Below are 14619 nucleotides of genomic sequence, written 5' to 3'. Positions count from 1 at the left end.
GGACGGTATTAAAGTGCAGGATTTTTTATTGTCTGGCATCTGCGTCAATCGAACAGTGACAGTTCAACAACATGCCAAGATTAACGGAATTGCAAAGAAAAAACGACGTCATAGGCCGCATGCAGGGAATCCCGATTCAGCTGTAGCCAGAGTTTTCAATGTAGCGCCTAGCACTATTACAAGGCTATAATATCGGTTTCAAGAGCATGGGTTATCGTGTGATCGGCCAAGGTCGGGACGACTAAGAATAATCACCCCCGCCCAAGATCCCTATGTCCAATACAAGACTGCGCCACCTACGTTTAAGGACTACCACAGCCACCTCACCCGCATCTGCGCAGAATCTCTGACCAGATCGTACGAAACCGTTTAGGAGCAGCAGGTCTACGAGCAAGACGTCCTGTTCGACGCGTCATATTGAGTCGACAACATCGTCAACATCGACTGCATTGGTGTCGTCAACACAGGGTAGGCCTAAACTGCGATGGAGACATGTCTGGTTCAGCAACGAATCAAGATGGAAGAGCACGGGTCTACAGACGTTACGCCGGAAACTGCATACAGGAAGTGGACAGTTTTGGTGGGGATAGCGCTATGATGTTGGCAGATATCTCTCATCATGCTTATAGGACAATACCGTTACTGCATCAAAAGGGACACGTCAACAAATCCTGTGTTTATGAAGTATAATCGGGAACTGTTTTGGTTAGCCACTGTACACGGTTTTAAGCTTACAGCCAGACACATTCTAGGTGTCAGAAATGTTGTGTTATCTAGGTTATCTAGAAGACATGATCGACATAGCGGGATGTGGCTTGGAAACTGTATCATTGATTCGTTATTACGCCATATGACAGTTAAACCATTCTTGTTCTTACAGGACCAGTGGCAGCAGATCTCAAATATATACATTCTGAGATTAAAATCTACAAACAATCCGCCCATACAGCGGGCACCAAGAAGACGCATACGTCAATATTAAAATTCTACATTATGTACATTCATTATATGTCAAATAGGCAGGCACATTCTTTGTATCAATAATCGTTTATATACTCAAACAGTTGTTTTCTTCACATTGTCAATTCCAAGTAAAGGATAATGATCACGACCACATACGCGATCGTTCACTTCTGCCCCCCAAGTCTGTACAAACAATTTGGTTTATCAGGATTGTTTTATGTACTCCAAGTTGTAGAAATAAACGATACAACATATATTAATATAATGAAAGCTTGCTTATCCTTTTTATGTCGTTCCACGAATCACTATGTTTCACTGATTGTGGTCGAATGGAAACAGTAGTCTCCGTCCCGCACAGAGACTAACATCAACACATATAGGTCAGGACATTATGTAACCTTCAAGGCGATGTGAGACATGTGCTGTAAGGAATATCCTTGCTGGGGTCTTACTGACCTCAGTATGACCAGAAACAACTGGAGCGCCATTTTAGCTCATATACCTTTTAACAGTTTCTTTAAGTATGTTGTCCTATAAAGTGGGACGACCACATCAATATACTGTACAGACTTTGGCTAATCAGGCCACAATAGATAAATCTCACGTGGTCATATGAAGACCATATACACGGAGACAATCCTTGGTTAACGAGTAACACCAGCTGTCTCTGAAAAGAGCGGAACTGATATGCTTTGGCCCCTGAAGGGCAACTTGTGTACAGATGTTTCTACCGCTACATGTTCGTGTAGCAAGCATTTAAGAATCATATCTGGAATAATATTTCTGTGTGAACTGCAAGTCACAGTGATGTATGTCTACTTTGGGGAATATGGGCTTTCAGTTGTAAAATGATCTCTTTTATCTGTCTTATCAACTTAATGCCCTCAGCCTCCTACAGTTCTCCTACCATCCATGCCAAGCCTGTCCTCGCAATAAGGGACTATAATATATGATTACTGTTAACTGATGAGCGAAGGGAAGGTCCCCTATGTCCAGTTATATTGTGCCTGGCATGTAGAGAATGAGTAGCCTTGCTGCGGCTTTAAGCATATTTTTAACAATGGAGCAAACTCTGATATGTAAACAGCAAATATAATTCAGTTTTATGTCATCTTAACAAATCAGTTGAATCCTACTTTTTGGGGGGATACTACAAAAATAAATCAAAGTTTCTTTTGATCTGTCATGAATATAAAAATAAATACTTTGCAAGCCTATGCTCATAATTCCCTCTACACTCGCTGAAGGCTCTGGTTTTGGCTAAGGTACAATTCTGTATATTGAAAGGTACCTGGGGTACATATCTGTAGTACCCGTGACGACAACGACCCCTTCTGCTCTGCTGCTCATGCTGTTGGTCCCACATTAAATATTCTTCACGAATAATGTTACTGTTGACATTTGTCACGAAATTAATTCGAGTTGAGACTGCTGACCTAAAATGCGTCATAGGATTAAGCAGATTATCCCTGCCTCTAAACTGTAAAAACTAATGAACAAACGAAGACTTAGTCTTCCAAGATGTGATATTGGCTGATAGAAGTTTATTTGCTATCTTCGGAAACTTAACTTCAGATATTGATCTAACTCCTATGAAATTTAAAAGCAGCAAAAATGTATCCTCATCTTTTCTGAAATATAACATGAAAGAGCAACATGTTCATGCATTGAATGGAAATGCTCTTGCCTATGTGACACTTTGACTAGTCTTTAAGGTGATTCATCCCTCAGCTGGAAGTAGTGACAAGTGTTCTTGTTTTGCTTGTGTATCGTGTCCCAAGTAGATATCATTGTGATGTACTTGATGTTCCACTGTTTCCGGAAATGGTTGCACAATATTGATGAGGACATGATAGTATGTTAAATACTTAATATGTTCCTAGGTTTCGTAATGTATAATATAGATGACTTGTTCAGTTTAGGATTAGTAATACCCTTTTAATTATGATATAACTGTCATTTAGTATACCTTCAGATTATTACAAAAAAACAGTTTGATAATCATTTCATATTAATGATAGATAGTAGTATGGGGTTATATGGAGATTCTTTCTAACATTGGAATTGTTAATACAATTCTTAATTCTGGAGGATATTACAACATGCACATATTTAAATTTAGTTTATATTATTAAATCTGTATTATTTTGAAATGGTTGCAGAGACTTTATAAAAGTGATAATAAAATGTGTAGTCCCCATGCTTATATGTAAGATTTCAATAGCTCTTTATTCATCTTAGAATAGTGTGTCGTCTGCTAGCCCAGCAAGGGCCGTCTGGTAACAAGTAATCATCAATTGTAAATCACCAACAGTGGAATGCCTACTCCTGAATTCAAAGAAAATAATTCTGCTCGTTTTTGACAAAATGTTTACCATCTTCCCCATTGTATGTCAAAATATGAAACGTCGTCAACTTATATGTGCGCAAATAGTTAAACTAATGCAATTTCAAACAACATCACAGACATTTCTTACGTACAAGTCTATGTTCTGGCTATAAATGAAGGAGACTGAAATATATGTATCCTGTCAGGCATGGGGAAGGGTTATACAGTAGGGAGCAAGAGGTGTTTTCTTCCAAAACCTTGTCAAGCCAGATAAACAACAAACATACAATATGGCTTCCCCTGTGTCACTCGCCCAGGTATTTACTTTGCATGAGATAAGCCCCGCCCCCAACCGCAGCTTGTGTGACAGTTGCTGTAGGTCTTGAAAACTTGTATGGGGGCATATCTTCTTGCCATTTTCTTGATAGCTCCGGTTTCGCTCTAGACATCATCTCCAGAATCATCAGCAAGATCATTACAATCATATTGGCGGACCGTCTCCCAACCTCCCAATCTGATGACTTGGCTAGCTTAATCAGCATAGTTCTACGCTCAATGCGTGAGACCTCCGCGCAAAGTAGATCTTGCAAATAGTCCAATTTTGAGTAAGAAACAGCACATTTCATTTGCTTCAAACTTTCAACGGTCTGTGACTGAAATTATACTGAAACTCAGTTTTAAGTTTCTGAATGTCAGCCGCTGTTAGAGCCACGTTATCATGTAAATTAACAAGTTTATCATCAACAGAATACTATGAAGAGAACAAGACGTATTTCACTAGATGTTGTTTCCAAAATAATGAATATGATACATCACAGATATTTTGTGAGGATACAAAGATTTGTTAGCCAAATATACGAAAGGTAATCCATGTCAGCAACTGAGTTTTCGGTGTGTTTGTAAGTTGTTAACGTGGATTTGTATCCACGTTCCTCTTCACATTTTCACTACTTGTAGGCCAAGGGCTTTTCTGTACAAACGAAATACAATTTAGGTGCAATTTTGTATAAAATACAACACGTGTCTTTGCATTTTTTTAAACAAAATCAGTTTTAACAGCATTGCATTAAAACAACTACTTTGCTGTATTCATATTGATAATCGGTTCTTGCGATGACAGTAGTGTATTAAACGTCAGAATATTTGGAAAGATCTAAAATTAAGATTGTATGTACCTTAGACAAATTAACCAAAAGTTATATTCATTTTCGAAATGGTGTAAGTTACAAACTTTTCATTTTCTAAATTTACGAGGAATATTAATGTCGCCCACGTTCAATTTCTAAATTGTGAGAACTAAACCGAAAACAGTCAATGTGGTCCTGAATGTATTTTCAGTAATACTACTTAAATAGTTCTGACATAAAATGGATGTTTTGAACCGTGCATAATCAGCCATTTCGGGGCTTTCGGAAAAATCAGTATACCAAACCTGAAAATAAGTTGTCTTTTAACCGCTGACGTAACATATTTAAAAAAGGTTCCATTACCATAGGTTTAAAAGTGCCAGACATCACCTAATCCTAATCTAAAGATAACAGTTTAAAGTTTTGTTACACAATTTACGTGACCTTGCTCATCGTACAACCGCAAAATGTTTTGGGTAAACAGCCAACATTTGACACATTCCAAAACAGCAAGCGACTGAATAGAATATCTTCCACTCTCGCCGAACACCCCATTATTTGAAGTAGATAATTTTACATTTAAAGACGTTTACAAGGATACAACTGAACTTTTTCTAATGGTTCTATGTCTCTAAACCCCAAATTTCAGCCCCTTATTGGTGGGATAAACCTCCAACATTTTTGTTTTCGATAGAATCACTGATTTCCAATTTATAACAGTGATCATTCAAGATATTTAACTTCATTTGTAAGTTGTTGACAGTAAGGTCATCAGAAATAGAAAAATATGAATAACTTCCGGATCTAACCAAGACGACAATTTTGTTCCATTTCTGTAACCAATTCGTTTATAAAAAAACAAAAAAGGGACTAAGCAAACAGCCTTGTCTGACACCCATTAAGCAATCAAATGCAACAGATGCTCTGTTGTTTGAACGAACACAAGCCTTTACATTACTATAGAAGGATTGTAGCATTTTACCCATTTTAGCACTTAAACCAGCTTTGTACAAAAGCTTCCATAGAAGATGACGCTGAATGGAGTCGAATGCTTTAGAGAAATCAATAAATGCTACTTAAAGTCTACCTTCTTTACGTGAAAGATAACGCTGAATTTAAAACAAAACAGTTATCAATAGTTTAATAACCTTTTCGAAACCCCGACTGACATTCAGATATTTTGTCAAGTGTTACAGCTAAATATACCAGTTGTCTTTTGTTTAAAAAAGATGTAAAACTTTACTAAGGATACTCAAGAGGCTTATAGCCCAAAAATTATCAGGAGCAGAGGCGCCCCCTTCATCCCAGTAGCCCTGATTTCAGGGAAAACACCATTCTGATAAATGCTGTTAAATATGATTTCTAAATAAGATATTTTATCATCTAAAACTGGTTCCCACAGGCGATATCGCTTGGATTAGATTAAGCGATATGTACACTGTAGATATCGCTGCAATGAAATTACATCACAATGCTTTGCAGACCATTGTGACGTCACTGGTTACATGACGTCACAATCAAATGACATCACTAATGGCTCTGCTACTGAAGCTGATAGCAGTACTTTTTACACTGAAGACCCTGCTAATTACTGTCTACAAATTGAAAAAGTTGGAAGAATGATGTTGGATGATAAATAAAATCTCACCCTCGTGTCTTTTGATATCCCAAAAATTATCAGGAGCAGAGGCGCCCCCTTCATCCCAGTAGCCCAGATTTCAGGGAAAACACCATTTTGATAAATGCTGTTAAATATGATTTCTAAATAAGATATTGTAACAGCAGACGAATATTTTAGATATTCACTAAGAATGTCGTCAAGACCCGCTGATTTATTATTTTTCAAGGCACTGGTGCTTTCAAAAAGTTCATATCTGGTGATCGGCAAATCTAATATGTCAATTGTCAGTTCTTGCACATAACCTGGACATGTCACTATGTCCTCGACCTCACCACGACAACCTGAACACCCATCTGTTCAGAATAAAGCGACGAGAAATAGTCGGCGCGTTGCGGTCGTTCTGATACGCATACCCCAGAAACGTTTGAGTCTCCCGCTGATGCATTTTCTGGGTCACTCCTTTTACATTGTGCATACTGGTCCTTCTTGATTCTACATAGTGATCTGTATATATTGCAAGCTTCGTTATACTTAATAAGGTATGAATTATCTTTAGTTTTTCTGAACCCATTTAAATAATGGCACCGTTCATGTTTTTTACAGAGACATACATCATCGTACCAAGGTGAACGTCTGTAGTTATCTCTCACTCGTGTCTTCAACATAGAAGCTGCTCCTAATATTGCAGTTTTGTTTGTGTTGTTTTATTTCCATATTTTCAGGTACAGGCAAGCAACAAATGTTACATTATTGTTACAGTACGCATAATATATTTGACTTAATATAAACAAATACATTTACTATGCATCATTACATATTGCTGAAATTGTCATGGAAAACTATACAAGCCAGCTGTGTATATATTGATGCATACTATATTCATAAACATGTACAAATAAAATGATAGCTAATAAGTACATCACAATATACAACGAGTATAGGTTTTGATTTGATTTGGAAACATTATGGATCGTTGAAACAGGTTTTATTTAACTTTAAACAGTAAGTGAAGAGATGACCAAAAGGAAAAGAACTTTTTCTCCACTAGAAAAATGAATAAATTTAGTAAGGCCATAATATTTCATGATCTCTTTCTTTATGTGTTCAACATTTGGTATATTCTTGTTATGGCTACATCTATAAATAATTTTCTTAACCAATAATATGATTGCATTAATAGGATTGTTGTTTTCACCTTTTATGCCTAATATGATATTTTTATTTAAAATTGTTTTGGTACTTGTATTAGGAGAATCATATATTAGAAACAATTTCTCAGTTACAGAATAAATGATCTACACTTCCATCTTCTTTTTGACAGAATTGGCATAAAGGTGAATCAATATATCCTGTTTTAAATAAATAATTTCTAACTGGTAGTATGTTATGTATTATTCTAATACACTGCAGCCAGTTCAGATTAATACTTTGGGTGCACTCATTTGAAATTATATTTAAAATTGTCCAGTCGCTTTCAATATAGTGACAACCAAGTATTTATTCTCATTTGGTATTGCAAGGTAATTTTACAAATTCGGAATTTAGAAAGTGATTGTACAAATGTTTGCTTCCCAAGATATTGTTAATGTGTCTAAGATAAAAAGGATATACAGGGTTACATAAGACATACTTAAATTTTATTAGATTTAATTGATGTGCATATTCCTTTAACATATTCCTTATTCCGTTTAACACCTTCGTAAGTTAAAAAATTGGTTGCTAAAGAATATGTTGTGGTGAAGTCAAGAATCTACCTTCCTGGTGCGTAAGATCGTTAACAACAATAACACCTTTATCACACCAGATACTATATATAATTGGTTTCTTGTCAATTCATTGTTCTGTAAACACTGAGCTTGCAGTTCTGCTTCTGTTACGTATTGAGTTTTTCTTATCACAATAAAGTCTGTCCAAGCTTTAAGCACATCTTTTCAAAACATTTTTTGTTAATGATGGAGTTCTAGTTTCATTAATGTATGAACTATCTGCAAGCCATAATAACTTCGAATTCGCCTCACTATTTGATAGCAAACAAATCCACTCTGGTTGTCCATCATTTACTCTTTGTACCCATCTCAGTTTTTTTAGATGTAATTATATCCTTAATATTTTGAAAATAACATCAGTTATAATACGACTGCACCAGACACGTCTGTAAGAGAGCACAGTGCTGTATTCTCTGAAAAGTCTGTTGTCGGAGTGTACTCCATATTGTGGACAAAAACTGTTTTCTCGTATAACTGTATTTTGTACGGATACTTAAGGTGTCTGACTTTGTGCAGCAGCTTCTTTTAATGCCCCAATATACAGGTAGATGCTGCGATCGAGATAATATATAATAATAAATCGGGGACGATAACAGAGAGAGAGAGAGAGAGAGAGAGAGAGAGAGAGAGAGAGAGAGAGAGGTGGGGTGTTACAGGGTGTAAAAGAATGTGAGAGTGTGAGGGTTGAGTGCAAAATATAGATTTGGACACAGCACCATTGTTTTAACTATATCACTATAGTTAGTGGGCACCGGCTAGATACTCAACATTCCCACAGACGACTACAATCACATTGTAGAGAAGTAGTTAGTTAGCTAAAGTTTCATATCATTCCTTTTATATTGATGTATATTCGTATCATACAGACAAGTAATTTATTCGTAGAAAGGCCGTTAGGCCTACGGCGGAACACTTCACAGTTACAGTTAATTAATAAACTAAGGACAGAATGAAAGTTTGCACTGTTTTATCCATTTAAATACTAGTAGTCCCCATTGATGTAAATTTTGTAAAAATAGTTATCTTGTCTCTGTCCAATAATTACATTGTTTTTATCATCATTGCTTAGAATCAGAACGTTTTATGACAAGGTCCAACCTCTTACTTGGATAGATTACAGCCTCTTGTGGAACGAACTATGACCAGTGTTTTCACAAATGTACATCTTAGTTAATTGCCTCAAAGCAGCGGCGGGTGGGACATTGGAAGGAGGTAATGAAAGAACATGATATATCAATAATACTGTTGTTCAGATATGGATCTATGACATCATGTTATTGTGTTATCTTTTTTGTAATATAAGGTGCTATTCATATCGAAAATCGTTACGAAATTGCTGAAATAATAATATTGCCGATGTGACGTAAAGCATTAACTCACTCACTCACTCATATCGAAAACCATATATAGGTATCAAAACTAATCTAACCAGGTTAATAATATTAAAATATTTAATCTGAATATCTTGGTGTTCTTTTAATGTAACAAGATAACTAACATAAGAATGCATAATTTGTCCTTTATACTATTACGGATGACACAATTGAACAATCATGACTGATGTAAGCATCAGTTCTGAAAACATCTTCACATGGGTCTGCATGTGGACAAGACGAATCGGCGGGGTATCACCGTACCTTATTTCAAAATTGAATGTTGTCTGTTAAGATAATTAACATATGAGAACTACGTGGTCGCTTATTATACTGTGTTATAGACGACATGAACACACACAAATTGTTAAATTATTGTATTAAGGCGATATCATAAATGTTCTTATATCCTCAGCTTTTTTTGTTCAGTTGTTTTAATTCGAACGGAAATGATGAATACGTTAATGTCTTATGAAGTACAGACGTAGATTCTTACTCTTGGTAAATACATGTAGCTGTAGAAAAAATTCGACTTGACTTGCGGTACCAAAAAAACTGAGCATATAGATGGAAAGAGTATAATCCCGTTGTTATTTTTTGTTCAGTTAAGAGAACTGTTACATAAGAATAATTCGCCAGACACTCTAATTTACAACAAACAAAACACGAATGTAAGTTTTATATTCACTAAATATATAATAATAAACTATTGTGAATTTATTTTCCGTTGCGTTCACGTTAATGCAGCCATTATGTATGGCATATTGCGTCAGTTAGAGTGAGTGAGTATGGTTTTACGCCGCTTTTAGCAATATTCCAGCAATATCACGGCGGGGGACAGCAGAAATGACGTCAATTAGAAGTCAGCTGCTCTAGCAGAACAGAACTTTGGTTGATGAAGATATGAGTTGACAATTTGCGTCTTGTTTTATCAAATATAAGGCAAAAAAACAAATATTAGTATTTGTCACCGATTACACCGATTCTTTCAATATTGATAAATAACATTCAATTTTTAAAAATCTTTTTGTTGTTTCATTATCGGTGACATATTTAGAGGAATATTTATGTTTTATCTATCAGTGAAACAATTGATATATCATAAATATAGTCTTAAAAAAAAAGAAACGCAAAGCCAGATTTGTGTGAGGTAGGAAAATAGATTTATACGAGGAACCGTACAAGGTATTGAGCCAAAATGTTGTGGCGAGAACACTTGGCGATTGTAGTCATCTCAGTTATCGGTACATAGGAAAAGTCCAAGGTGAAGGTCAGCTACTATGAAAAACGCGTATGTCCCTCTTTGGAATCGATAGCGGCCTGACATCTCCTGCCCATGGAAGAGACGAGCATGCGAATCACATCCTGCGGAATAGTAGCCCACTCGGCCTGCAACGCAAACGCCAACTGCTGGGGTTGTAGATGACGTCGGCGTAGCCATCTACCCAATTCCTCCCAGAGGTGCTCTATCGGGATCACATCCGGGAATCTGGCGGGCCAGGGGAGAACATCAACGTTGTTGCTCTGTAGACAGGCTCTGCTGTATGCGGTCTAACGTTGTCCTGCTTGAAAACACCGTTGCCGTTGGTTACAATTGGGAGGACGTGTGGTTGGAGAATTTCGTTGATGTATCGTTGGGCAGTAAGATTGCCCTGGATATGGACCAAACCTGTCCTGCCATGATGAGAGATATTCGCCTACATCATAACGCTACCCCCACCAAACCTGTTCACTTCCTGTATGCAGTTTCCGGCGTAACTAATGTAACGACCCGCGCTCTTCCATCTCCTCGACGGAGGAGAAATCTTGATTCGTCGCTGAACCTGACATGTCTCCATCGCAGTTGAGGCCTACCCTGTGTTGACGATACTAGTCATTGTTGGCGATGTTGTCGACTCAATATGACGCGTCGAACAGGACGTCTTGCTCGTAGACCTGCTGCTCTTAAACGCTTTCGTACGATCTGGTCAGAGATTCTGCGCAGTCCGGGTATTTCGGAAGCAGTTGAGGTGGCTGTGTTAGTCCTTTAACGTAGGTGGCGCAGTCGGATGTAGCGATCTTGGGCGGGGGTTGCTATTTTCAGTCGTCCCCACCTTGGCTGATCACGTGTTGACCCATGCTGTTGAAACTGATTCCATAGCCTTGTGATGGTGCTGGGCGCTACATTGAAAACCCTGGGTACAGCTGATCGGGATTCCCTTGCCTACCTTGCAGGACGGGTAATTTGATATCGAGAGGACTACGAGAGTGATTCCAGGGGTTAGTGTGGGTTACCGAAAAGCGTGTTGTGGAGATATAGAGGATGATCATTCTATGGTAAGGGATGTGTTTTCAGTCCATTATCATTATCTTTTCAAATCAACTACCAGTGATGTTGGAACAAAATGGTGGTCAAGGCATATTTATTTGTTTAGAGATACCAAATCTATTTGCATTATTGTACGCAGACGATGTATTTTCTGTTGCGAACAGTGTTTTACAGCAGCAAAAGAAAACATACGTTCTTGAAAATGTCTGTAAATCCAGTGGAATTGAAGTAAATTTAAATAAAACTGAAATTATTGTGTTTCGACAACACTGGAGATTAAAAAGCTACGAAGAATGGTATTTCAAAAAAGAAAGAAATTGAAGCTGTGAATTTTTATAAATTTTTGGGAACGGTTTTCTCTCCAAAGTTGTCGAGGAGCAAAACATTCCGTCGTGGTCTTTTAGCTAAAGAAAAACCAATCAATCAGTTTTCTATCAAATACTATCAAAAGAATAATTGATAACCGTCATTCCACTTCGCCTTTAAAACATTTGACAGTGTTGTCGTTGCGATCTTGTGTTATAGAGCTGAGGTTTGGTGAACATCGTACAGAAATTGAAAATGTTCAAATATCCTTCTGTAAACGTATCTTCGTATCTCGAAGAATACACCTAATGGTATTTTACTTGGCATGTGTGGTAGACTCCATCTGCAGTCTGTCTGTATGAAAATATTTGTGCACACTTCTTCATCTTGACTCTCACCCATTATGTTGGACATAGTGACATATTTACATCAGTTAAAACATACTATTTCTAGCATAACATTTAAAGCCATCAACAAATAACGGTAAATTGCATGTAAGGATAGTGTTCTTCGAATTTGCATCCGCTTTCAATACCATACAGCCTGGATGTGAGGCGGACGATAGTAACACAGGAAATGGTCACAGCACTTAAGAAATAACTCATGTTTTAATCAAGTTGGTATTGATAAAGAGGTAATAGAAGTTGTAGACAGGCATAAATATCTGGGCACAATCACTGATTCAAAACCCACATGGAATGCACAAATAGCTGTAGTTTTTATGTCGTCTTTCTGTATAATTTAGTTTGACCGAGATATTGCTGATATAGGTGTTTATGTGTGAAGTTCAGTAAGTATAATAGCTTACCAGTTGCCAGTATACAACGAATGTATACGTGGTGCTTGTGATTTGATAAGGGTGGATGATAAACAGCTGCAACTACAGATAAAGGTATTAACGTCTTACATTTGTTTGCCTAACTCTATCTGACAAGCACAATGAGAGATGCGGTCCTGTCTGACATGCGTTGTCGGGTTGACCCTTGGCAGTCTAAAGATAATGGAACGTGGTCAGTTAGTTGTAATAATTTCTTATTTCACAATTTCCAATTCTTAATGTGTTGCATGTAACTTGATAAAACATTTGTAAAACTTTGTCCATTTACCCCATGTTAATAGTATTAACAAATACCTACATGTACATACATTTTTTTCATGAATGATCTTTTATATACATAACTCCAGATGGCGTGATGTAGTACGCTATATCAATAATGTAGTGTCCTGTTACTGAAAATGTTGTCTGTATATAGTTTCATTTTTCAACATTTTGATAATAACTGCTCCCTTGACTGTGAGGATTAGGAGTCTGAAGAGCTAAGGTTATTTGCAGAATGTCATCTTAGCATCTTGGCCCTCTGGAGCCCACTGTGGCGTTTATGTTACATAACACTTTAACCAGTGGGGATGTACATGTATACTGTAAGTCTTTAGGAGTTGTCTCCCCCCAATGACCATAAATTTCTACATTTCGCAAGTCATCGTGTAGTTTCATACTAATTGTCGACTCAGTATGTGACGATCCCCTAGATCATCAAAGATGGCGGCCTCCTTGTAGAAGATTTGCTTCTCTTCAGCAGTGTAATGCCAGAGTAGTATACATTCTTTCGGGAAACAACTCGTTTCGCAATACGTTTCTTCATCTTCATTGGATATATACACAGCATGTTGTGATGAGTGTGTGGTGTCAATGCATTTTGATCTTTTGTAATTTGGCGTTAAATCCCAATGTAGCATAAGAAATGAAAAGGGGAGATAACTCTCAAGTGTTTTATTTGTTTGTTTGTTTTTAATTAAAAGAAACGTTATTTTGTGTTAAATTATCAGTAAAATAATCTTTAAATAATTTATTGAAGTAAAACTTAAATTTACTTTGCAATAAAATGTTTTGGAAAGCCTTTTTTTCGCAAAATGAGCTTACGTCCTAGAAGAAATTACGTCTTGGATACAACTCACCTGAGGTGGAAGTTTGCGAAATGCAGTGGCTTCACATTCATCGAATGCTTAATGCTTCCTTACATTCCATATCTGAACAATCCAACCACTGACAGTCTTCAATTCCGTCCAAAACTTGGATAGATGTGGATGAATTTTATCTTGAGCGATTTTGACTTGCTACAGTCTTGTTCTCTGCAATGTTGAATTATTATTGAATTTTGTTATTGAATAGTAATAGTTTAATAGAAGAAAACACTTTGTTTGAGTTCATTATATGATTATGCAGCACAAATGCTACATTTGTTTTCTCGGTTACTTTTCAAAATGTCACCAACATTTCACCTGAGATGTTCAAATATAACAGAAAGCATTAACATAAACAAGTATTTTATGTTTAGACACTTGGATCAGGTTGTGGGCACTAGGGGGTTAAATGGCATAGCAAACAGTTTTGAAACCTAGCGCGAATAATTCACGAAATAAAATGCATAAATTACCAGTTACAGAGTTACAACGTGACAGACAATATTAACGTATAGCTTATTTACTGCTACTTTAAAGGAGCATTCATTAATTTCATGAACCAAGAAGTGAATTACTTTTACCACAAGTTTTAGATGTCAATAGATAGGCTTCGAATTTGTCTAAAAATAATTTAGTGATGTCTAAAAGTCCTATTCGTGATATCGATAGTTCATTTTACGGTGTCGCTTGTTCCATTTATTATATCTAAAATTACATCATTTCTATTGACATTTAATAATCGAACTTGTTATATAAATAAATGGCGTATTGATATAACAAAAGTGGGAATAAAGAGTAAAACGGCGCCTCTTATAATTTATAGCGATTTTGTCCCTTTCAGTCTACCATAGGAAACGACCTTAT

The sequence above is a fragment of the Haliotis cracherodii genome, unplaced genomic scaffold (assembly GCF_022045235.1).
Source record: "Haliotis cracherodii isolate W230 unplaced genomic scaffold, xgHalCrac1.p SCAF_2, whole genome shotgun sequence".
Classification (NCBI taxonomy): Eukaryota; Metazoa; Mollusca; class Gastropoda; order Lepetellida; family Haliotidae; genus Haliotis; species Haliotis cracherodii.
Note: the sequence above shows the minus strand (reverse complement) of the source record.